The 21,717-nt window shown below is 47.1% G+C and overlaps 1 protein-coding gene across 4 annotated transcripts in view; it reads left to right on the top strand.

Moving 5' to 3' along the window:
- TNR (tenascin R) overlaps positions 1 to 21,717 on the top strand; it is a 369,034-nt gene that overhangs the window by 172,325 nt on the left and 174,992 nt on the right. For all 4 annotated transcript variants that reach the window (XM_033092050.1, XM_033092051.1, XM_033092048.1 and 1 more), the window contains exon 2: positions 19,950 to 20,038. The gene's annotated coding sequence lies outside the window, so the exon portion shown is untranslated. The remainder of the gene's footprint in view (positions 1 to 19,949; positions 20,039 to 21,717) is intronic.

Genomic DNA, 21,717 nt, shown 5'->3' with positions numbered 1-21,717 from the left:
GTTGTTGGCAGAATTCATTTCCTTGGAATTGTAGGACTGAGGTCCTCATCGTCTTGCTGGCAGTTGACCAGTCTCAGGTCTCTCTGCCTTGTGGCCCTTCGATCTCAGCAGTAGAGAATCACAGTTATATTTAATCCCTCTCATGCTTCAAATCTGACTTCCCTTTCTGCAACCAGACAAAAAAAGAAAACAAACAGAAAACCAATTCTCTGCGTTTAAAGGCATCATGTGAGTAGGACAGGCTCACCTGGGTAATTTCGCTGCCTACCTTAAGATGAACTATACTTTATGACATGCCTAGGGACAGGAAGAAAAAACATCCTATTCACAGTCCCAGGATTATGCAGAGCACGTATACGGGGGGTGGGCGTGGGGGATGTTGGGAGCCACTAAGAATTCTGACTACCATGGCGAAATTTTTAGGAGGGAGGGAGCAGAAAAAACTATGTGAGCTTCATCCGACATGTTTAATCAGAAGTACCTTATGCTCTCGTTAATCCATTGTTACTATTATAAGGCATTTTAGTTAATATCAGTGCTTCAGACATGGCAGCAAATTTGACCCCCAACTTGTCCCATGTGAGTGGCGCTCTCATTAGTTATGGCTCAGGAAGAATGAGTCTTCATCCTCTCTCATCCAAATAAGTGAGTCTTCTGTGCCTAAGAACCCAAAGCCAACTCTGAGTCGGTTCCCACATTCCCCTCCAAAGCCCAAGCCTATTAGGAGCCAGGGGGCCAGTCTGGAGAGCTGTGGTTCTGAGCTAGTCTCAGTGATCCGAACACGCACCGCCAGGTGAGGTCACTGCTCAGGCACCTGCAGGGCTGTTGTCCACCAACACTACCCTGCTTCATGGTAGTGTTACCAAAGAGAGATGGCACCTTGGCACCGGGACATGGCGACTTTTTCTGGCTTGGCAGTTCCCAACGGTAGTTGTTGTATTCAGTGATAAATCACTAATTTCTAGACACCTAGACTGGAACCTGAAGGTGGGAGATAAATGGGAGGTGGTGGGAGGGAGTGTTGCTCTGAGCATTCCAGCAGATAAATGGCCAGTCGTGACTAAAAGATGGTTTTACCTTTTCTGAGTGTAATCAAGTGAGATGTAACCAATATTCTGCAGCTCATTAGCCTCATGTCTCTTAACCTTCACTGTCAGGGGCTCCCTCGTGGACAGGCTCGCTGTCCATCTCACTTTTTAAAAAACTTTTTAGCTTAGAGTACAACTGGTGGGGGTGCCGCTGGCAGGAAAGCAGCAAAGGAGAGGGCCTCCAGGGAGGAAAAGGTCATACACAATTTGGTCTTAGACTAAAAGGGAGAAGAGAGAAAGCATGGTGGCAGGAACAGGGAGAAAGATTAACAAGGGGAAAAATACTCTGATTTCAGTATCTTTCTGATGTGGATGCATTTCTTAAAATAGCCACTGGACACCAGCAAGCCAAGACAACGGGTGCAGTATTTGGAAGAAATTCCCAAGGTGCTTCCCGTTGCTGTTACTAAATGGAGGAGCAGAGGCTATACCTTACTCTACACTCGTTCACGTCTCATTCCTAGCAAAGGTCTCTGGGCTTCCTTTTCAGAAACTCTACTTTATCCATTTTCCTGTGAAAGACGGGGTGGAGAAACAGGATCCTGAGACTCTAACACAGGGAGGATATGAGATTCCATCCTGCAGAAGGGTTGGCAGCCCCTATGTGAGGGCCTGCCTTGGTTGTTCCTGTTTCATGGTCCACCTGGGCCACCATGATGGTCAATGCTGAGAGACTGGCTGAGGTCTCACCTGGGATTTCAATGGCTTCCCACCAGGTCTGCCGCAGATTTTTACCCACTTGGAGCCACCGTTTATGCAGCCACCTTTAGATTTCTAAATCTCAAATCTTATCCTATTAGATTCCCTACGTAAGAGCCCTTAGTGGACCTCAGTTGTCTATAGAGCCAAGCCCAAGGCCAAATTTCTTACCAGGACATTCAGTGTTCTTTACAACAGCGTTATTTGTAGCTGCCACGCTCCCTACGTAGGTGTGTGTTTTAAGTCCACTGAATTGCAGCTCTCCCTGAATGCACTCTGTCCCGCACACTTTGGTGACTTTGCACATGCTGTTCCTTCTGCCTAGAGCAATCTTCCTTTCCAGGTCTGTATATCAGAAAACATGCTACTCGTCCTTTAAGTACCAGCCCCAGAACTTCTTTCTCTGAAGTTCTTTTCTTCCCACTGATTCCTACTTCATCTTTTCCATTCCAAGGCACACTGGGATCAGCAGAGTTGGCTGGTTATCATAATTCAGCAGAAGTAAAGTCTGTAGAGCCTCAAGGTTGCAGGTAAGGGGTTGGCAGAGTTGTGGACTCTCCCGAAGAGGAAGGCTACAGTCTGGCACAGAACAAATGCAGGGACATGTGACTTCAACATGATTCAGGTGGGAAGTGTCAGTCTGAAGTGGAGGGCACTGGGGTAGGAGGTACTTGTATCAGAGATGCTCGAATGAGCTGTATCTTGTGCTCTGGGGTCAAGATACTGTTATGCACGATTGTAGGAGACAAGTCAGCCTACCTGGGAGACAGAGGTCCCCTGCCACACAGAAGATGATTAGTGTCTGTGGTGTGTCTGTTTGGACAGCAGTTGCTCTTCAGCAGAGAATCAGGGGGTGAGCTAAGAAAACAAAGCAAAGTGCAAAGGAAAGAAGAGAGAAAGTGACAGGTGCTTTTCAGTGCCAATTGTTCATTTCACTCCAGCTAGGCAATAGGCTTTATCTGGGAACAAAACAGACTCTAGCCAACTTGAATTGAACCTCTGCCCACGTGCCAGCCCTGCCATCTTGGAAATTTACTTGCTTCCTTCTGCATACGTATCTTTACCTACAATGGAGGGAAGTCTGCAGACTTCCCCAGAGTCCGGAGAAATCCTCTCCAGCTCAGAGCTTCCACCACACACTGAGGTGACAGAGAGTGACCTGACAACTCACAACACGTCCTGCACACTCAATAGTGATGAAAGACCACTCACACTTTGAAATGCCTCCTAAAAGGCACGCCGAGCTCAGGTACTTAGATGTATGGTATCATTTTAAATTTCTCCATCTTTGAACTCTGAAAAGCAACCCTACCCCATGGCCTTTCTGCCGTTAGTCCAGGTTGGAGGGGAGTTCCACATTCCATTAGCCGTGTCCTGATCTTCACAAAAGAGGGGGCGTCCTCAATGAGAGGTTACTGGCAATTTGGCTTGTCACTCGGTGGAACCTGTGCTGGCAGATTCTGTCCCTCTGGCTCACTTCTCCTTAGTCCTGTGTACCCATCACACTTAACCTCACCCCAAAGTTGAAGTTGCCTCTTGTGTCCACCTTCCCATTATCCTGGGGAGCTCCTCCGAGAAGGGGCTGGGGCTCCTCTTGGAAACTCCCAGCCTGGCACAGTGTGTGGCACGTGGCACACAGTGAGTGATGAGAGTACCACAAAAGTGAGCGTGGCTTCCTCCCCTTCTCCATCCTTTTAATCTATTTTTTCCCTCTCATACGCCTCCTTTTCCTCTTTTCTCACCTCCCAATTCCAGTCAGACTGATAGAGGCTGGGGGGGGGCGCTGTAAGAAAACCAGGCTGGTACCCCAAATGGAAGGCTCAGTGCCATCACTTTCCAATTCCACTCACTTTCCAAGAACCCAGAACGTTCTCCTCTGTGGGCACTCCCTTTTGGTTTCTTTGCCACATCCTGCATTTGTGATGCATGTGACCCACTCTGGCCCATCATCTCCCTCGGCAATGCTTATAAATCAAAACCTCTTTCTGCCTCCATGTGATCAACATGGCACAGTGGTTAGGAACCTGCTTCCTGGAGCTGGATGGCCTTAGTTTAAATCCTGGCTCTGCCACTTATTAGCTGTGTGAACTTGATGAGTTAATCATACTCTCTTTGCCTCGGTTTACTCATTTATATAATGGGATTGGTAATATTAGTACGTACCTCATAGAGTTGCTTTTAAGATTAAATTAATACTTGAAAGGCAATCGAACTCTGCCAGCCACTTCATCATCACTACATGAGTGTTGGCTACAATTTTTACTATGATGAGGGAATCGCAGATGCAGATATTTTCAGGTATATAGCCTCAGAACTTACGTCTTCAATCTTTCCATTTCCAGGAAGTCTTCCTCCTCAGTCTGCAAACAGTTTCAAATCTCTTCTATCCTAAATAACACTTTCCTCCTACTCTGCATCCACCTTAAGCTGTTTCTCTTTCCTTCGATTCCATCAACATCAGTACATGAGTCATCTACACTTACAATCTCCATCTCCTCACCTCCCATTCATGCCTCAATCCATAGCCATGAGGCTTAAGCTAAACCTGTTCTCACTAAGATCACCACTAACCTCACTTTTGCTCCATCTAATTACCTTTCTGTCACTTTTGAACTTATTGACCCCTCACTTTTTCTTGAAGTGTTTCCTTCATTTCTGAGACACTATTCTTTTCTGGTTGTAACAGTCAGCTTCGGCTGTGTTACATGAAAGTAATAATCCCCAAATCTCAGTGGTTTACAACAACAAAGGTTTTCCTTTATAGTCACATCCCACATCTCTGAGGGTTGAATGTATCTCTGCTCCTTGCATATTCTTCATCTGGGGGCTCGTGCTGCAGAACAGAGGGCCTTCTGGCAGAACCACACAGTGACTCCTAGGACTTCTGCTTGGATGTACATCACCGCTGCTCACATTCCATTGGCTAAAGCAAGTCACATGGCCCAAGCCTTACAGCAGGAGATCAAAGAAATATAATCCTCCCTGCAATGAGCGGAGACATGCAATGATCTCCCAGGAAAGACAGCAAATAATAGTAAGCAATAATACAACCTACACAGTGGCTCTCCATCCACCTTTCCAATAGCTTGTTCTTAGCCTCTTTCAAGGATCATGTTCATCCGCTCACTTCCTAAATATGGGTGTTCTCCAGACTTTCTCGCTCTGTAGGGCCTCTTTAGGTCATCTTATCCATGTCTCTAACTTCAGTAAGTACTTGTATTCTATGCTTACGACTTCCACATTCCTAGCATAGACCACCACTGGACATGGTTAGTGGTCCCTTGAACGTAGCATGTCCAAAATTCAACTCCTTTCCCATCATGATTAATGACAATGTTGTTTATCCAAATGTCTAAATCAGAAATCTGGGAAGGGTTAATTGTTTCTCCTTCCTCATCCAACGAGTCAACTACAATCCTTTCCACCTTTAAGATAAATCTCTGATCCCTTCCTCACTTTCTATTTACTCTACTGTTACCTGAGTGTGGGCCTTACTATTCCTTGCTTACATATATCAGTGATTCTCTAACTGGCCTGCCTGCTTCTGTAGCTCTTCACTCGACTCCATCTCTGCATTGCAGCAGAAGATATATCCTCCACTCTGATCTTTTTCCACTCTGATCTCCAGAGTGAGATCCTCTCCACTCTGATTATCTCTGCTTAAATAACTTCAAAGACTACCTATTAACCTGCAGTAAAAATCAGGCTCTTCCCAGCTAAGATCCTGCTGCTCTTTCCGTCACCCTGTCTTGCTACTCACCCACTTTGGTCCCGCACATCCCACTTTGGTCTTGCACACCCCGCTTTGGCTGTATTGAACTTCTCAGTAGCGTCAAAATGCCTCATGATGTTTTTCGTTCCTGTGTATTTATTTACGCATGCTATTCCCTATGTCCAAATGCTCTTCTCATTTTCTTGAACTCCCACTGAGCCTTCAAGATCTAGTCTTAACACATTTTATAAGACCTTCCCCCAACTGTGTCCATTCCCCTTGCCCCTACTCCACAACAGGGGAAAGCAGCCTTTGTTAGAATATGAATCACATTACACTGTCATTCTTTGTCTTCTATATAAGTTAGGAGTTCCCAGAGCAGGGACTGGATTCTCCTCATCTTTGAAGTTGCTCAGGAACCAAATCAGCATATGCACGTGAGATACTCAGGAAATGTTTGTGGAGGGAATGAATAAACAAATGAATGGCATCATGCAGACTGTGTCACATGAACACAATGGTCAAATTCTTACACTTACTAGTTTTCTTCTCTGGCTAAATTGGAGGACTCACTTCTTGCCTTCCTGTTAAAAGTGGTCTCTCTGTGTGTAACCCCAATAGCCTCAATTTGATGGCTCTAGCCTTGTAGGATTCCTTAGCAAATTCCCTTTGCTAGAGCCTTGCCTGTCCTCCAGCTTTCCTAAAGGGCCCCCTGCTGGTCAGTTTAGCCACTCCTTAGACTCTCCCCTGGGTCCCTCTACACCCGGATTACACCATCACTCTGCTGTCTCCAGTTTTTCTCACTATTTCCTTACCTGTCCATCCCTGGCAGGACTGGCTGTGTACTTTGCAGGGCCCAGTGCAAAATGAAAATGTGCAGCCCTTGGTCCAAACATTATTAAGAATTTCAAAATGGCCGCAGCAGAGCAGTAAACCAAGGACGCACATGGCTCCCTCCTGAGCACCGGGCCTGTGTGACCACACGTTCCCCAAGAAGGTGGCCCTGAGCTCCACCTCCCAGTCCCAGGCTGAAGCCACAAGTAGAGGTCAAGCGAGGAATATATCAGTTCTTTAGGAAAATGAGTTAGCAAGGATGAAGAGAAGATACATTTTTGCCTGCATGAGAACAAAAACATTCAAGAGAATTTGGTGGAGTAAGTTAAATCTGAATAAAGTCTCTAATGAATGCAGATGGGGAAAGGGAATTAAAAAAAATTGTGAGTGTGTATGTGTATTACATACTCGTGTATGATTAATATGTAGGATTGTTTAGTAAGTAAAGAGCTTGGACCAGTGCCACGTAGAACTTATTTTAAAAGTAAGATTAAGCTCTCTCATTAGCACCATTTTATAATTATGAAGAATTTGCTTGTCATTGTTTGCAGCAAATAAGATGTAGGGTGATGTTAATTCCATGGCTTGAGGGTGTGGGAGCAGAATGCCTTTAACTTGTGTTAGCACCCTGTCCAGGGGCAAAGACCCAGCGACAGGCCAACAGGTGGGGTTGAGAGCGCATTCATTGGTTCATCCATGTATCAACTAAGCATTTATTTATTAACTCATTTCATGCCGGTGACTCAGATTCAGAAGTTTCTCAGAGCAAGGGAGGTGAAAGATCAGATTTGGGGGCTGGCCGGCCCCCAGAGCCAGAGATGGGCTAACTGTACCTAATACCAGACAGCGCCCCTCTCTGAGCCCACTGTAAACTTACAGTGAAATCAACTTATACTTCCAAATAAAATGCCAGCAGGGACGGGGTGAGTGCCCTGCCCTGGGGAAGAGGTCAGGCTGAGAAAAGGGGAGCCTGGGTTGGGCATTGGAGGAGTTCTTGACCTCTTTTAGTCTTTCTCTTTCCCCTTCTTCCAACCTAACTTCCATTCATGCGAATGAGGAAGGCTCTTGGTTCTTGGGATTTGCCCCAAGCTGAGTACCACACTGCTGCCAGTTACCACCGCCCTGCTCTAATGCTGGACAGTGCTCCTAGCGAGCCTTGCATTGGCAGAGTAGCTCCGAGTTTACAGCCGTGATCGCATTTTGATCCCCACGATAGCCCTGTTTGCTAACTGGCTGAACCACACAAAATCGCCACTTCTCTCAGTCAGGTCTAGTCCAATGTCGGCGGTTTCGTATGTTTCAATCTAATGCTGTGGGTGTTATCTCTGCTATTATGTTCTCAGTGACAAAGACAGAAGCTTAGAGAGACCTTAGTGCTCTCACTGCCAGGCACGGGGTTTGGACCCCAAGCAGAACCTGAACTCAGATTCATGCTGTTTCTGACATTTGGTGTCCCTTTGGTGTAAATGGTGAGTCAGCCTCATGCCGAGACACACAGACAGGGTGGGAGTCTCCTGTTAATGTGCTTTTAAGTGTCCTTTTTTTTTTTTTTTTAGGCTTAGATTCCATAATGGTTCTCTGTACAAACTCATTCATTTTTAATCAGTTGACTGTAATGATTTGGTACAAATGATCTTTAATTCTCAGCTGCAGTTAATCAGTACTGAAAGGCACTTTTCCTGTTATTTTATTTGGATAGGACTCTGAGTGAAATGCTTGCCTGCCCTTACTTAATCACTTGTTTGTTTTTCCTCCGCACACAGTTTCTAGCAGCATCCAGTAGTAGTTAGTGTGGGAGTTTTTCCTTTACTGAGTGAATTGAGTTCTCCGTGCTGTAGGTGCAGGGAGAGGCGAAGGGGACCTCTGAAGGCGCTGACTGTGGCCTGATGCTAATGAATGCTGTTCTGTGGGCCAAGCACTACACCAGGTGCTGGGGATACAGTACTGAGGTGTACATATGGGCAATTGCAACACAACTTGGACAGGTTAGGAGAGCACGTGGTGTGGGGGAGAGGAGGTACAGAGAGGGTACCCTCCCTGGAGTATCAGGAAGTCTTCCTGGAGGAGGTGACTCCTGGAGAATAAATCTTCACCATGCAGATGTTTCTAGGCAGATGGAACAACAGCTGGTTGGCGCGCATGGGAAGGGGGATGACATGCAGCTGAGCAAGGCTGATGTGCAGAGAAGACGCAGTGAAGGGTGGCAGAGGGGATCGTGGAGACAAGTGGGACCAGATCCTAAAGGGCCTTGGGCCCATCTTCCACCTGGAGAGGTTTAAAAAAGGAAATAAGCTGAGCAGATTTCCTTTAGAAAACTCCTTCTGGGAGCAGCATGGAGAATGGGTTGGAAGGGGGCTGAGAGTGGAGGCGGGAAGCCTGGGGAGGAGGTGATGTAACAGACAGGAGATGCTGGGGCCTGAGCGAAGGGAATGGCATTGGAGATGGGAGAAGTGGGCGGATCTGAAGTGAAGGCAGCACCCCCTTCCCCCAGACACACCCCCTCCCTCTGGGAAGAAGCCATGGGGAAGAGGACAGGTGAAGAAGATGAAGTTCTAGTTTTAGTCTTTCAGGGCTGGGTCGGGGCACTTGTTTGCTCTCCAAAGAGACCAAACCCTCTAGCTGCAGGCCAGCATCATCCGCAGGCAGGAGCGGGCTGCCAGGCAGGCAGGCAGGCCTACGGAGCAGGCTCTTTCCTGAGCCACCAGCTATCTTGCGGCAACTGGAACCTGCTTTGCGTGATCTCACAGTGACCCTGACAATGAAAGGAAATTGACGAGCTTCCCTTTCCCACCCCCTCATGTCCTGGCATCTGTGGCCCTGTTGGGAGTGGGGCATCGCCACTGAAAGATCTGAGTCAAGCCCTGGACTGGAATGATTCCGTCAAGTAACCTGTCAGATTCGTTTTGTCCGGGAATGTGATCAGTAATGTCTCAGAGGGAAACCGTCATGTTCAGCCCCGTGGAGAGGTGCAGCCTGCCTGAGATAGATTTCTTCCACAGCCTGTCTGTGGAAGGACCCCACAGCGTTTGAATGCAGGGAGGTCACGTGGAGCCTGTACTATCAGGGTGGCACTTGTCATTGTGATGAAAGGAAGGACTAGAGGATGAGGGAATTGCCATAGCAATGATGTGGTCTGATTACAGAAGCAAAAACCAAAATGCAGTACCAGCTCCCTCCCCCCCGCTCCATTGGAGACCCTGTGGCCTGTTGGTGCCTCCTCTGCTGTCCTTTCTGTCAAAGCACAGAAGGTGTGCGGTGGATTTAATCTGTCTTCTTGATCTCTGCGTGTGATGGCCTTGCCGTACTTCCTTTATCCCGTTGATGTCTTCTATGGCAGTCCTTAAGTCCCTCTTCTCTCTTGGTGTCTTAGAGCAATAGCTCATGATACTGATTCATGCTATAGTGTGAGTGACTTCTGCTTTAGTGTAAAAGGCAAGTATCTCTGGGAAGGGCGAATAATAAGACAAAGGAGTGCATCTATTGCTAGAAAAGTGAGTTTCAGAAAGAAACAGGGACTTGGAGGGTTTTGTGAAGACCTTCTCCTTATACTGTGTAAGGAACTATCTGGCCTAAGAATGGGCCCTTTTGGTTCTGGCACATTCTCAAAAGGAACTGTGAGGTTTCTTTAGAACTTCAGTGATGCCGATTGGAGAGGGTCTGTGTTTCTATTCAATCTCGCTCTGAGATTCAGGAGCCATCAGATCTCTACATACCTGGTTCTCTTCCCCGTCCCTTCCCTCCCTTTTCCTCACTCCTCCTCCCTCTCTCTCCCTACCCTCCCCTTCCCTTCCCTCCTCCTTGCTTCCCTTCCCTTCTTTTCCCTCCCCTCCCTCCCCTCCCCTCCGTTCCCCTCCTTTTCCCTCCCTTCCCTTCCCTCCTTCTCTCTCCCCTCGTCTCCCTTCCCCTCCCCCTTCCTCTCTCCTGCCCTCCTCTTCCCTTCCTTTACCTGGGTAGCTGTAGTCATTTGTTTTCAACAAACGACTGCCACGTGGAAAGCTGCATGGAATTTGGTTTGGGAGAATCCCTCCAGCATTTCTGAAGGCTACACAGTCGTATTCATCAGGCCCTTCCTGGAGAGACTAGATGAAAAAGTCACTCTTGGTGCCTTTAAGGATTTCACAACGTCGGATCAAACATAGATGTAAGAGGGTGGAAATGCTGAAAGCATGGTGTCCTCTTAGCGCGTGTAGATGGCCTTGTCCTGAAAGACCACTGCTGGCCACTGGCCCACTTTGGCATGGGGGAATCTGAGGGTTTGAGGAGGCTCCCGAGATTCTGCCTCAGACTCCTGAGTAGAAACCCAACGCCTGAGGGATCCGTGACCTCCCTGTAGGCCGAGAGGGGCTGGGTTCACCAGAGGTTGTCCTGCCTGCCCTCCTCCTTCCCACCCTGGGAATATGAGAGATGTACGTATTGCAGCCAGAATGCTAGGTGGAGGGCATGTCAGCATAGGGGACATGGACGCCAGGGCTGAAGGTCATGTGCCGTGCCTTGGACAGTCCCACCTAAGGGAGAATCGACTTACCCAAAGTGGCCATAGTGCATGCTCCAAATTCAAGGCCAGATGACAACTCGGACCGTACCAGGGCACCAAGAATCCAAGGTTTCAGATAGAATTTTCATTTCTTAAGACAGATGCTGGTTAAAAAAATGAAACCTTCGTCTCCAGGGTCTACTTCATGTTAAGCGACACTTAATACTCCTGTACAGTGGATTCAACACCACTACCTCCACAGATTGGGCTAATACTGAGATTCTACTCAAGCCGCTGAAGCCCGGGGAGAGTGAGTGGCCTGGTCGTCACACCACAGGTGACCACTCTCTCTGCTCCAGTCCTGCACTTGCACTTCCCTTTTCCTGCAAGGCGAGCATCTGAGCAGAGCACGTTTGGACACCCCAACCTCGGGCATGGCTCTGCAGGCTCCGTGTGCATTGTCCTGGCCTCGTGCCCCAATTCCTGGGCTGCTCCTGTATGCACCAGGCTCTAGACCTCTGGCTTGGCTTCCTCTAGCTTGCTTTGGCACAGTTTTCTTAGGCATTCTACTTCTTCAGATTTTAACCTTGGATGGTTTCACCCAAAAAACAAATTATTGCACTCAAAATGACAATGGTGTCCCCACTGGATTTATACTGAACCCTTGGGTGGTCCATTTCCTGTTTGACTGAGTGACTCCCCCATCCTTCCCCACCATCCCTCACAGTTCACGGGTCCCCGAAGCAGGGCCTGGTCCACAGAGATGCCTGACCAGGCCCCTAACCTGGGAGAGGGACTCAGGTACCATCTGAGTCGTCTGCTCTGAGTCCGAGTCTCATGTCCTCCACGCTCATGTTGACCAATGGGGATGCCTCAGAGGTTTGGTCACAGCCCAGCCAAACCCAGAGGACAGTCCTGTGTCAAATGCCTGGAAAGTGGATCATTTATTGTTTTAGTACCTGATCCCCCTGCATTGCAGATCCAAAGGAGATGATGATATCAAGCAAATTAAAATTGAACTTGTTCGGAAAAGGCAGGGATTCCTGGGCCAGCTGTAAAGATGTGCCCCCTGGTGAGGTCCTTTGAGAGGAAATTGGCTATCTTTGTGGAGGACCCGAGTGCTACCATAGAAACACTATATTCAGTCTCTGGACCTGAGAGTCACACATTTGCCAGTTGAGTACTGGGTTAGCCAATGACCTGCCCCACGGGAGCCATATAAGGAGAGAAGAAATAATGCCTCTGTTCACATGCGGGCAAGGCTGAGCTTTATGTTAGGTGAAGCAAGAGCCAGGGCTCACTTTAGATCCCAAGCTTTCTTGTCCCCTCTTTGGCTTCAATTTTGGCTTCTTTCACCAAGGAGAGCACACAGCTTAAAACAGGAACTGACCCCATGATTAATGTCTGGCAAATGCAATTAGGTCCCAGGTAAGTGTTCTCCACAGGGCGCCCTTCTCGTGTGGTGTTCTGATTTTGGTGACCACTTAAGGACCGGGTGCCTGAGGCCTCCTTGTAATGAAGCATTTGTCTCTGTCAGGCTCTGGCCACCAGAACGTCCTGCTTCCTTTAGATGGGACAGGCTGTGGGCCAAGAGGTAGGAATGGAAAGTGGAGTGGAGAAGAGGCCGAGGAGATGCTGGGGAGGGGGACCTCCAGAAAAGGAAAGGCCAGGTTGGCTAAGGACACACCGTGGCTTCCAAGCTGAGGCTGGAACATGACTTGGGGGCCGGGGGAGGTTGCCTTCCATGGCCAAGATTTTATAACATTTACTAATCAACCTAGTGCTTGGAATATAATTCCTTCATTCCACTACCTTGGGGGCTTCGGACGGATAAATAAAGAATAATGGCCTGGACCCAATGTTCGAGGTATTTGCACTATCGTTGGGAAGGTCAAGTACACCCTGTCACCTGCCAGGCAACTCCCATCTGGCTTGGCCACACACAGACACGTGAGCTAACACATTCAGTATTGACCCATCTGTGGAGCTAAGGGAAAAACAAGGACGACCATCTGCATCCTGCCTGCCTGAGCTCTTAATCAGCTCTGCCGCTTAGAAGCTGAGTGACCTTGAGCAAACGACTAAGCTCTTGATGTCTCCATTTCCTGACTGTAGAATGGGGATAGTAGCAGCAGTTTCTTTGCAGGCTTTTAGGGAGGGTTCAGCAGGGTACCTGGACCACAGCAGTGTCGGCACAGGCCAGGTCATTCCTCCCTTCCTAAGCCAGGCCCAATACACCTTTGTATGTCGGGGACCGCTTTGGCTGCCTGGTGAGAGAATAATATACCTTCTCAGGTGTAGAATGATAGAATATACCTTCTCAGAATAATGGTATAAATGTATAGGGTGAGATATATAGGACTGTAGACGAAACTGCATTTTTATTGAAATGCAGTTATCAAAAAGCTAAAAACAAACACAAATTTTCTGTATAGTGATATATGTGCTTCTTTATTAACACAGTAAGTGATCAGATCTGCTGGTTATAACTACTGTCATTTTGAAGTCGTAATAAGCTTAATCAATATTTCAATGTATCTGTATCAACTGTAATGAGATATAAAAATATCTGTGATTTCTGTTGGTGACGAAATTATAGCTGTTGCTAATGCTACTGTGACTTGTTGTCTATGTTCAGAACGAGAGGAATTGCTAGATTTTTGTTAGAAATAAAGATGTAATCCTTTTTCCATCTAAGTGAATTGGCCGTCTGTGGACCCCAGGCTAAGAACCATTGCTTTCAGTCTTGATAAAATAAGTGATAACCATACTTTATAAAAATTTAAAATAACATTTATTTTCTCATTACTAAAGCAAAAATACAAACGTAATAGAAAAGTTGAGAAATATAGAGTAAGTAGAAAAAGACAAAAGAAATAAAACATGCCCCAGAGAGAACCACTGCTAACACCTGGTGTAATAGTTTCACTTTTAAGACTCAGAGCGCATTGCAGACCCGTTATTCGTGCCCTGAATCTGCTCCACCTGGAGCTGTTAGACTGCTGTCCCACTCAGAGGGATGTCCAGGCACGAAGGATGCTCAGTAAGAAACCAACTCAAAAGCACCATGAATGTAGGCCAGAAACTCCACAAAGCCCAGTGATGACAAAGGGGCCCCTGCCCTCTGTTGCACAGCCATTCACAGGCAGGGCGAAGCATCAGTAAACAGAGGTAGGGTGCCCCAGCAGCCCAGAGAACACGCCACCATCTTCCAGCCCCACCACTAAGAGCTGTCCCGTTGATCTCAGGTCTCTTGTTAGACCTGATGAATTTTCTCAAATTGGATTATGAATTGTGAAGAACGGAAGTTACGCACTTGATAAGGGATACCAACAGACTCTACTCCGAACTGCCAGTGTTCAGAGCAGATCCCTGACACTTGTAGGCAAATCGTCCATTTAGGAATAATGACGATGAGGTAGCACTGAATCGGAGAGGTGTTATTCAATCTGCACAAACACACACATGCGGCCAGCGAAGGACCCTTGTGCCACCCCAGCTGATCCCCTGTGGTGACACTGTGCAGCTGTCTCTGGGGTGAAGGATGGTCCGACCTGTGTTCAACTGTCACAAGTCAACCCTAGAAGACTGAAGGCTTGGAATGGCTTCTGATCCCTGCTAAATGATGCCTGTGGAGAACCCACCAGGTGTGAGTTTTGAACACAAAGGAGGCCTGGTCCCAGATACTTTGCTCAAGATCCCCGGGAATGCAACCCATGAGCCCACCACACCGTGGCCAGTTTCTGGGCCCCCTACTTGTCATCCCTCCCATGAGTACATGAGGTTGTGAAGCCACCAGCACCGAGGTAGGGTCTCGCTGTACCTCTCGGTTAGAACTTCTGGGACATCAAGGCCAATGGTATTGAAGCACCACTGGGAAAGCACCCCCTTCTCTTCTCCAGCTCAGACCTTAGAGCCGAGTTCTCTTCTGACCTTCAAACCAAGACCTTCCCTGACGGGAAGGAGAAGGGTGTTAATGAAATATTGCCGGCATACTTGGCATAGTTGTCCAAATGTGACTGTGCGCTCTCCTGGAGGGACCCTGCTTCTTCTCGGCCTAAAGATGGCAGCGCAAAATAACAGCCCCGCAGAGCTGCCGGGTGTGAGGCCCCACCCAATTTCAACGTGGTTTTAATAAAACAGTGTGGAAAGGGCAGCCTGCTCATTTTGATGCTTCACAGGGTCATTCAATTAGACCTGAGATTCTGGGAAAACTTGTACCACCCTGACCAAATTTTCCATTAGTAATAATGATAAAAGATAATTATTGTACCTGCCTCTCAGATATTCCAGACACCTGCACCTCCACTTAATTAATTGCTAATTAAGAGATGAAGAAAGAACGGCAGTGTCTCTCACACAACCTGACTTTATTAAGCCTCAGCAAATCCTCCTTGGGGAAAAAGAAACCTAAATTGCCAAGGCTGAGCCCCTCCTTTGGTTTAGAAACCAGGGGCGGAAGGGAGTGAGATGGAGAGGAAGGGTGACTATGAGTGAAGGTCATTTTTTACATCATTCTGGTGGTGTATGAAGACCCTGAGAGGAAAGAGTGAGGGGGAAAGAGAGAGGGGCTAGCAAGTTCTGAGTTCCTACCTTCTGCCATACACAGAGCAAAGCCTTTTCTATCTATCATCTAATCAATCCTCGGTGCCATCCTGTAAGAAGATATGATTATCCCCATTTTACAGATTCGGACAGGAATGCTTAGAGGGATTAAGTACATATCTTTTCCAAAAGTGTGGGTCTGGTAAGAGCTGGAATTGGAGAGCCAAATTCCATTTGCTGTTCCATGGAGATACAAAAAACAGAAATGTTTTCTTCCAGATCTTTACCATTCTTGATAAAGGCAAAAAGACATTCGTGGTAACTAGCCTTCAAGACGACCCCCAGTGAACCCTTGCTTTCTGGTAGCCACGCCCTCATGTTGACTCCTCCCACATTAAATAGGGCCAGCCTATGTAACCAATAGGATGCTGCATGGGAGGCTGGTCATAAAAGACATTGTAGCTTCCACCTGACTCTCTCTTGTATCGCTCACTCTGGGGGAAGCCAGCCCTGTTGTGAGTATACTCACTCAAGCAGCCCCCCAGAGGCCTCTGTGAGGAGACCCCCTGCAACACCCGCATCACAAAAGCGAACCACCCTGGAATCACATCCTCCAGCCCTCACAAGTCTTCAGACAACTACAGCCATTGTCGACAGCTTGGCTGAAACTTCATGAGAGACCTAGAGCCGGAACCACCCAGGAAAACCACTTTTGAATTCCTGACCCACAAAACCATGAGATAATAAATGTTTAGTGTTCTAAGCCGCTGAGTTTGAGGTAATTGGTTATGCAGCAATAGATAATGAATTGAGCATTCATGAACTTCCCACATCTTGCGGAATTGCAATGTCTTGCCAATACTAATGGGTCAGAGAAATCCTAAGGAACATTCGAATGTGTATGCCTGAACCGAGGAGCCCCAAACAATAGTCATTCAAGGTCTCTTCTGGGAGGAGCGCTTATGAGTCTAGGAGCCGAATAGGGGTCAGATCACCACTAGTCACCGAAATTCCCCATTTTCTCATTAAGGTGACGAAGGACAATTTGTTGGCCATTTACTATCTGATCCATTTTCAGCAACCAAGCTTGGAGTCCACCGGGCTTCCCGGGCTGCACCCTGGACGGTCCTGAGCCTCAGATCCTCCCTGGGCCAGCAATGGGCAGGGAGCCGAAGCGACAAAGTCCCAGCCCGGCCATGTGGGTTCCTGGACGCACATTCAGTAGATGAGGAAAGAAAATATAACGCACATTTTCCGGACGTATTTCATAGGAAAACTTTTTTGTTTCAACGATGAGCTGTTACAAGTTGACCCCAGAAATTGGATATGGAAGAAAGGTTGGGCACTACAAGGGGAAATGCAGGCGAGCGGGTGGGGTGAGAAGATGGACAGAAAGAACACACACAATCAGTTTGCTCAGGTTGCTGGGATGCCAGGTCACCGCGCTCTTTCAGCTTGCGAACATCTCTTGTGGTTCCACGTCCCCTCTCCCTCGGTGCCCCCAGAAGTGTGTAGGCTAAAAAGATTGGGGAGCATGTGCCCTACACTTGATATTTACCTCTGCTAACGGTTTTGCCTCTGGAACTTGTTACCGCAGGCATACGTGCCCACATTGTGACACACCAGGAACGTCAGTTCCTGTTATAATAATCCTTTGTCTTGGATGAAAATCTACTCCAAGAAAGGCCTTTGTGTGATCTCTTTTCAGGCCTGTCTGGCTTGTTAATCAAATTAAATGGGTCTGTGAGTGAGGCGATGCATATTATATCACAAGTCCATGAGATTCATTACGAGCTTCGTGCTCACACAGCCAGTGTGCTCACGACTCCCGGAAGGTCAGCACACACTTGCCCGAACTCAGTGTGGCCATTGCTCGGCCCACAGTGCGAAGCCTGGTTAAACAAACAAACAAACAGAAAAACTGGTTAAGTGGGAACGAGCCCAGGACCGGAACACAGGAGCCCCACGTTCTAGTTTCAGTTCTCTAAATAAGTCCGTGTATGGTGCAGGCTTCCATAAGTGAACTCCCCCATTGGAACTGCCCGTTCCTTCATGGCAGGAGCTCCGTGACGGCAGAGGCTGTGTACTCTTCTTGTATCTCCAGTGCCCGGGGCAGCCCTGGGCAGTCAGAAGGCTCTGAATCAATGATTGCTCCCAATAACCCAAAAACTAAGTGCGTCTAACCCTTGTATTCACATCCATATCTATGTGGTCACATGAGCATGGACAGAAGTACAGAAGTCTCCATTTCAGGCTGTCAGCATGAGGTCCAGGGTAGTGGGGATGGAAGGAAGGAGAGGAGGTGAAGAGAGGAAAGCGATAGAGGGGGAAAAAAAAGGGGGCACTGCACTGGATGTATATTATGATCTTTTTAATATGAAGTATGGGTATGTATGCATAAATACATTAAAGGAAAAATGATGATGTACTTATGTTAAGCGAGTGTTAAGTCAGAACAAGTTGCAGACTATTTCAGTTAAAAACTATAAACAGAAACATCCCATATATCTGTATACATTGGCATAATTCGGTTTAAATGAGCGTAAGGGAGGGTGTGTATTGTATATGCTGTGGGCTACCACTCAACTAAGACACTCAACCCCCAGCCACTGGGAGTGTTGGCTGCTGACAGCTCACAGACGAGGTCCTTTTCAGGAGTCACCCTCAGCCAAAGGGACCTGCTTTGCCTGAGGTTGTCTCCCTAGGGACAGCCAACATCTAACGACTAGTGGGGTACAAAGGCCTGTCCATTTTCAAAGCAGGACCGCTCCAGAGTTCCGTCAGGCCAGTTCTTCTTCCTGTGCTCACCCATAAGAGTATGTATGCTTCAGTAAACCTTCAGTGCACATATCCTGTCTCGGTCGATTTCCTAGGAACCTGACTTGTGACAGTGTGGAAGGATATGTACTCGTCTATTAATATGTTACCTCAAGGGGCTGAGATTGGAGGGAAAGGATTAGCTTTTTCTGTAAACATCCTCATAGGAATTCACTTTTTACAATGAGAGCTTATCACTTTTATAATTTCAGGAACATCAAATGACTTAAACTGTAATAAGCGAGTATGTGAGTTGAATGAATGCATGACCGCGTCTATGTCTAGTTGGGGAAATAAGAACAAAACAGCACATCCACGGTTAATGAACTAACCGGAAGGGGGTGTTGCCCATACTTTTGATGACTCTTGACCTCGTTGTTTCAAAAGAGATTGGACCAACTTCCTAAGAGTGAGAATACCGCCTCATAGATGAGATGAGAAGAAAAAACAAAAAAAGTCAATGGGTAGAAACAAAAAGGAGAGGGAGTTTTGATTCCATGGAAAGAGAGGTTTCGTAATATCAGAGCTATCTGCCAGTAAAATAGGCTGCAAATTTTTAGGCAGCTGCTGTCCAAATTACAGTCCAGAGGACCTGCGATTTTCCCACTTAGTGAGCAGCCAGATTAGAATTGGAGGAGGACAATACCTGGCGCTATATCACTTGCAACACCTGCTTCCCAGTCATGCAGCCTCAGGGTCCTTCCCTCCTCCACTCTCTAGGCAGACACTGCCCATGCTCCTGAGTATTCACAGCGATGAAAGCTATTCGTCTTTCCAGAACTCTGACCTTTCCGCCTCCTCCAGTCCTGATGTTCCATCGGGTCATCCCTCCAGGGAAGGTTGATTTATTTCAGCAACAACTTAGATGAGCCAAAGGCTTGCTCCTTCCTCCATCCTTGCTCCTTGCAAACACATCCTCTCTAGGTGCCTCTAAATGAGCTCCCTGAGGCTTGGTGTCCCTTTTGGAGAAGGTTCAGAAGGGATCGTGTGATGCAAGCCCTTGAAGGGGAAGCATCCTGCTGTGTACTGTGCCAGGGGACCCGAGAGCTGTGTAGGGGCACCTGTTGCCAGCTCTGCATAGGAGCCCAGCTTAAAAAGACTGACAACATGCTGACACGGAAACTCCCCCTGCAATAGATGTCACTGCTTCTGTAGGTGGTGGTTTCAACCCGAGAGAATTACTCTTTGTTATGCATTCATTGACTCAGGGAGGATTTATTGAACTTTTCTGTGCTGGTGTTATGCTTGGGAGTGAGCAGGACAGAGAATCTGCCCTTGAGGAGTGAAGAGTCCAGAGTGAGAACACAAAGGAAGAGTTTTACAATCAATGGTGACTTTTATGGCGGAGGAAGCCTCAGATGTCAAGGACAGAAGAGGGACGCAGGTTTGAGGGGGATGAGTAGCTTCTTGGAGGGAGTGTCAAGCGTTTCTCATAATCAGATCATCTAAATACATAACTACAGCCACCTTCAAAGATCCCAGAGTAGATTTGCTACCTAAAACACCTTTCAGGATTTATAATCAGTCTGTACAATTTTTACCTTAAGTATAGACCACTTTATTGCAAAACTATTAGAATGAATAAAAGAAAATTAATGAAACAAATAGAACTCCCTGGAGAGGGAAAAAACTTAATAAATAAGAGTTTTCTTTGCTTTAGAAATCTGCATGATGTACCTCCAAGTGCATTGAAAAGGAGACAAGGCAGTTGGGATGGGAGGCAAACCGAGGTTCCTTATTTTGAAACCATAAATGGATTTCTTCCCTCTTCCTGTTTCAGGTGGCTGTGTCATCGTAACTGCGCAGAGGCTGGGACAGGATTAAAGAACGTGCAGGAAAAAGATAACATTGCAGACACCATTACTAAAGGTACCGTTTCCTATGAACCTTTTGTCATCCATCCTTGCAGTGGCCAGTTTGAGCTGAAATGAGGTGGTCAGAAACATTAACTCCCTGGGTTTCACACTGTCTTGGAAAAAGCTGGAGAAACTGGGTACCCACTTTTGGGATTCTCATCAAATATTTCTGAAATGCATTTCCTGATGCGGTTGGTGATAAAAGTGTGTTACTGCCCTCAGCCCCTCCAAGAGGCTAAACTTGATTCCAGCCCAAACGCGCCTGCACTGGGCCTGCATGAATCAGTTGCTAAATTATTCACCAGCCTGACTAGGACATTTCTGGAGTTCCAAACCTCTCATAAAGCATTATGAAAAAATATCCATCTTTTTATCTCTATCCATAACTATTTATATGGCTAGAGGAGAAAAACGTGTCGTTTTATTTCTTTTAATGTAGAAGCTTTCCTAATTCTGTTTCCATACCACCTATATATGTCTAAAGAATTTTCAGGTTGAAATAATAACCTCTAAAAAAAATGGTCCGCGGGAAAAGGCTCACAGGATTCAGAGCTGACAGGTGCAGTGAATATTTTGCTCCCTTAGTAACTTTCCCTGGCAGTCAAATTTGATGTGCTGAATTGGGGACTTTTCAAACAGGGGAGGCCCTTTTTTATCGTACAGAACAATGGTAATATACCCACCAGCCTTCTCTCTATATTTGTTTATATGGTTGCTAAAGTTTGTTCATGAAAAACTCATTTCCTTCTTCAGACCCATCATGCACTCATTATCTATCACTGTCGAGGGATGAGACAGGTCTTTGTGAAACCCCATGTTTGAATCAACCCAGAATGTCTTCAGCAACGTCCTGCCTCACCTGGGGACCCTCGTCTACAGAGAACCCCGAGCCGTTTAAAACACCTCTGAACGGACAAACTCACAAGAGACACCGCTGCATTGAGCTGGCTATCAGCCATCACCACTTCAGAGCGAATTGGTTAATTTGGTGTTTCTAGGCTAACAGCTGGTTGAGATTAAGTTCTCTGGAACCAAGCAGAGCTGGAACGGGGTGGACCATCTGGGCAGCAACTAGGGGTGATTGTCACAAGAGCATCACTGGCCATGTATTAAGATGGAGACATTTTTACCTATCAGCACTCTTCTCAGAGAAAATACTTGAGTAGCTAAAAGAATATTTGACAAACCACTTGTATTGAAAGATTAAGGTATCCCCCCACAGAAAAAGAAACTTACTTAAATAAAAATAAGGGCCTCTAAACTGACTTCTGAGTAAGGTGGGTTCAACCAGGGTATGAGATCCAGGGTGCTGCCATCCTCCTCTAAACCACTGTTGAATATTAATAATTACTTAAAGAATTTTGGTTTAAGTGGGAGACAAATTATTAGCTTAACTAGAGCAGCCACATATTTTCATCCAGCCCTGGTATTGGAGGCTTTTGGTGGAGGGGTTAGAAGGATGAAAGAGGGAGCCCAGAACTCCCCCGCCCCCCGCAGGGGATCTGAGAAACCTGTGTGCAGGCGGTAGGCAGTGGACAAGGGGTGACTAGTGAAGAGAAACATCTCCTCCTTTCTGGAGCGAGCGTTCCCCTGCCCCAGACTTCCTGTGGGATCCGTCTGCAGACTGACCCAGAGAACACTCGCGAAAGGCAAGGTTGAGCCTGCTGTTTAAAGCAGAACCGAGGATGCTCT

This window comes from Rhinolophus ferrumequinum, chromosome 22, assembly GCF_004115265.2.
Source record: "Rhinolophus ferrumequinum isolate MPI-CBG mRhiFer1 chromosome 22, mRhiFer1_v1.p, whole genome shotgun sequence".
In the NCBI taxonomy this organism is placed as follows: Eukaryota; Metazoa; Chordata; class Mammalia; order Chiroptera; family Rhinolophidae; genus Rhinolophus; species Rhinolophus ferrumequinum.
The sequence above is the reverse complement of the archived record's forward strand: the minus strand, read 5'-3'. Positions and strand labels throughout refer to the sequence as shown.